At 37.2% G+C, this 4619-nt stretch overlaps 1 long non-coding RNA gene across 1 annotated transcript; it reads left to right on the top strand.

Moving 5' to 3' along the window:
- Nucleotides 1-2311: 2311 nt before the first annotated feature.
- LOC145958823 (uncharacterized) lies at nt 2312-4164 on the top strand. Its single transcript, XR_014434376.1, has 4 exons — nt 2312-3274; nt 3342-3598; nt 3679-3774; nt 3861-4164. It is a non-coding gene; the product is annotated as an uncharacterized LOC145958823 (long non-coding RNA).
- Nucleotides 4165-4619: the final 455 nt, after the last annotated feature.

Here is a 4619-nt window from a genome sequence, read left to right on the forward strand (position 1 = left end):
CTCATAATAACACAAACATGTTCATCATCTCAATACCAATTATTCTCATTCACCATGTGTTATTCATATCATTCATCAACAATAACACAAGACAAACACATCAATACAATCATTCATAATTACATAAGTAACAAACAACATACATTAATCCAGCAACACGATAACACAATCCACTAAATCATGCAGTAATTAATCTATTCTAATTCTATATTATTCTCATATGATAACAAGTATTCATTCACGTTTAAGGCCTATATAATATGTCATTCCTTAAGATTTTGGATAATATTTCCCTCATGGTCTCTTATGATGCTATTACTTCTGCTTCTTCTCCTTCTCTTGGATTTATGAGGAATAAGGGTATTTACATGTGGTCACACGTCCAATTTTATACCTACAAATACTAGTGCAAAAAGAGGCTTTTACGTCACCTAAATGACGTCGGAAGAAGGCACCACCGACGTTATAAAAACGCGGTGGCAAAATGGTAAATAATGGGAACTAATTTACGTCGGACAAATGGGGGTCCGACGTAAATTATCCCATTAACGTCGGAGCTCTCACTGTCCGACGTAAATTTACATCGGACCAACCCTCACCCGACGTAAATATGCCCCTAAAATCAAACGCGCACTCCATTTTTCGTTCCCGCGCTCCCTGTTTACGGAAACTAATAATCCCTTTTCTCTCAATCTCTAAGTCTCTCAGTGCGTTTGTTTCTACATTGGACGTTTGTAACTTTCTAAGTGTCTGCACATTACACGTTTGAGGTTAGTTTCTTGTCTACGCAAATTTTTGTTTTATTTTATGCTATTTATTCATCTGGAACGGGCTATTCTGCTTGTAGAAAGGCTCGTTCTGCTTGCAGAACGGTCCGTACTGCTTGCAGAACGGCCCGTTCTGCTTAAATTTTTTGTATTGTAAATTGTTTATCTGGAACGGCCCGTTCTGATTTTAGTATGGGCTGTTCCAGATAGGTTTTTGTTTGTGTATTATTTGTTTTTTTATTAGTTATTTTGTTGCTATATTGTTATTATCTTTTTTACTTTATTTGTCTATTCAGTTAATTCATTGTTTTAATAATGAAAGTTTAATTTTTTCAGGATTATGGAGGATTCTGGGTCTGGCAGTGGAAGAAGGGAAGGTAGATCTGTCACCCGATTGTCTGGGTTGACAGCTGGACGCATTGTCAAGGAGAGGACACCGGTTGAGGTGGATCCTCGTTCTGGCAAGGCATCAGGCCCAAATGCTGCCAAGTTTAAGAGCTATTTGGGAGTCCTAGCTCGACGACATGTTTCTATTATCATTCCATCATGGGATGACGTTCAGGAGGTTGACAAGAACCTCATGTGGTAGGATATTCAGGTATATACTTTCACATCCCTTGAATATTATATAACTTAAATACATTATTTATTAATTGTTGTTATTTTCATAGAAAAATTTTGACATTCCCAACACCGAGGTCATGAGGAGGAAGATGTTATCTGCCCTGGCCACCAGGTGGAGAGACTTCAAGACTTTCTTGACACGGGAGTATGTATTTGGAGAGCGACAAAATGAGACTCCCTGTCTAAAGTACCAGATCACTGATGAGGAGTGGATGCAATTTCGTGCCACTCGATTGGACCCTTCGTGGCAGGTTAGTTATTGATAACTCTTACATTGACACAAATACTTAAGGTATATTTTAATTAATCTCATTTTCTTTTTTGTATTATTGCAGGCTAAAAGAATAGCTGCCCAAGAACGACAGGCCAAGAATGATGCACCCCATCTATTCTCAAGAGGGGGATATGAAAGAGAAAAAAAAGGAAATGAAGAAGGCTAGGGCAGAGGCAGCAGGGGTTGAGTCTGCTGACCGTGTGGAGTCACCTCCCCGCCATGAGATGTGGATAGCAGCCCGGACAAAATCAGATGGGCAAATGACTTCTGAGTCTGCTAGGGTCGTTGCTGATAAAATAGTAAGTAAAAATATACAAACTAAGACTCTTCATTTCAACTCATTTAATTCATAAGTGTAGTTTAGGGTATACTTATTGTTAATATGTTGTAGGAGGGTTTAGTTGAGCAGAGCACCCAGGGCTCATTTGTTTCCGATGGTCGGAATGATATCCTCACAACGGCCATAGGAAGGCCAGAGCACGGAGGCCGTGTGCGTGGTCTTGGTGGTTCTTGAAGCCACCGAGATTTCTTTGGTGCCCGATCATCGAGGAGCACTGTTGACTCTTGCAGTTAAGAGGTTATGCAGAGAATGGAGCAGAGATTGGAGATGCAGTTTGAAGAGAAATTGAAGAATATTCAAAAAGAGTTTGAACAGAAGTTTGAACTTTTGGCTCGTTCTCAGCAACAGACTGTAGTTGCTCATGATGGTGTTCGAGTCAACACTAAAGGGAGTTGTGCTGCTCCAGATCCCTCACCGGATCAGACTCACACTGATGTACCAAACCAGTGTGAGTTATATGTTGAGGATGACCCCCCACGGTTAGTGGCTATTGGCCGAGTATTTGAGGGTGGCTCAACCATCCATGGTGTCCCTCTACAGCCAGACTGGACACGGGTTGTAGTTGACCAAGTTCAAGATGCTGCTGCTCCAGTGCCTTTGCCCAATACAGAGGTTCAACTAGTGGGGCAGGCAACCGGCACATTCTTAGCTTGGCCAAAACGTTTGGTCATGCCGCTTTCAGCACGGGCAAATGTAATTATATTATTGCTCTTTTATATTCTTATAATTCTATTATTGTTTAACTAATTGTGATTATTTCTTTAGGATTTTATCAATCGTGGTAAGGAGGTTATGAGAGAACCTCATGTTGATGATGCTAATATCGCAGCAGCTGAGGATGATCCCATATCTAAGCTTCTAATCATATTACCACGATTAAAGAAGAAGCCAATTCAATTGCAGTGGGACATTAGAGTTTTTGGAGTTGATAGCGCTGCTGTTCCACTATACATATCTATGCCTGATGCATTTGAGATTGTTGGGGGAAACTCCATGTTAAATATTTCTATCATACAGTTGTGGGCCATGTAAGTCATATTTTCTTTTATGAGTCTAAATTTACAATAATTACATTTAACTTATAATAATTATTTGTGTTAGATACATGGACAAATTGAGTGTGGAGCATGCACAAGCAGAAGTATATGGATTTATTGAGCCTCAATCCATCCAAAAATCAGGAAACACTCAGGTCCAGATCCAGCAATATATGCAAACATGGATGAGTGACTCAAGAAGAGATATATACATGGCTCCATACATTGACGGGTTAGTTTTTTAATTGGTTTTTTAATCATGGTAATTTTATAACTAATTTATTTGTCATACAATGTAGGTCTCATTGGCAGTTAATGGTAATCATTCCTAAGGAATACACCGTGGTGTGGTTTTGTTCACTACATCGAAAACCAAGCCACGAAATTGAATGTCAATTACAAGGGTAATTAAATTTTTTCATTATGTTTTAAAACTGTAATTATATATATTGGCTAACATTTGTTTTTATTTCAATTAATTAGAATCGTGTCTGGAGTTAATATTTTAAGTGGAAGAGCCAGATCATCAAAGTCATTGCATTTCATATACCCTAAGGTTAGCAAATTAATTCATATAGTCAATAATATTTAAATTTATTGACTTTGGAAATAATAGTTATTTGTTTCTCATTTTAGTGTAATAGGCAACAAGACTCGTTTGAATGTGGCTATTACATCATGTATTGGATGAGAGCCATAGTTTCTGCGGGTATTATTGATTCTTGGGCGCAGGTAATTCATATCAAAATTTATTTAAGTATATTTACCTTTAGGATAATTAACATTGCATATTAATGACACTTAAATTAATGTTTCAGGTCTTTCAAGATCCATCTCCATTGCCCGAAGATGAGATGCTCAAGATAAGAGAACAATGAGCAACTTTTTTTCTTCAAAGTATATCATAGTTAGATTTCTAAGTTTAGTTAGTTAGATATTATGTTTATAGTTTGATAGTTAGTTAGTTTAGTTAGTTAGATAGCATTGACAAACATATGTTTTATAGCTTTTTTAGGATAATAGGATTTACATTGTCATAATTTATGCTTTTTAAGATTTATATATTATTTTCTTTTTGTCATTCAATTTTGAAATATAATTTGAATTTCTATTCTGGACTGCCTGGTTTAGATTTGGTATTCTGGACTATATATATGCAGGTGTTGGGTATATCAAAAATTTATAAACGTTTTAAAAAAAACCCCATAATTTTACGTCGGACATGACTTGTCCGACGTAAATTTACGTCGGGCCTTGCAATGGCCGACGTAAATTTACGTCGGACAAGCCATGTCCGACGTAAATTTACGTCGCGTTTTAGAGGCGACTTAAATTTACGTCTCCCGTATTAACGTCGGAACCTTTTCCGACGTAAAAGGCTCAAAATACCCAACGTAAAAGACCCTTTGTGTACTAGTGAAAACAATAAGGATTTGAACGGATTTGTGCACTTGAATTTTATATGACAAAAATGTCCTCACTAATATGTAGCGGGAAGGAAGTGTTGTGATGTTAAAGAAAAAAAAAACATCCATGATTAAGAGTCTGGATTTGTGAGAAATTAGGGAAATTTATAT

Source organism: Cajanus cajan, chromosome 6 (genome assembly GCF_000230855.2).
Source record: "Cajanus cajan strain Asha chromosome 6, NIPB_CcT2T_4, whole genome shotgun sequence".
Classification (NCBI taxonomy): domain Eukaryota; kingdom Viridiplantae; phylum Streptophyta; class Magnoliopsida; order Fabales; family Fabaceae; genus Cajanus; species Cajanus cajan.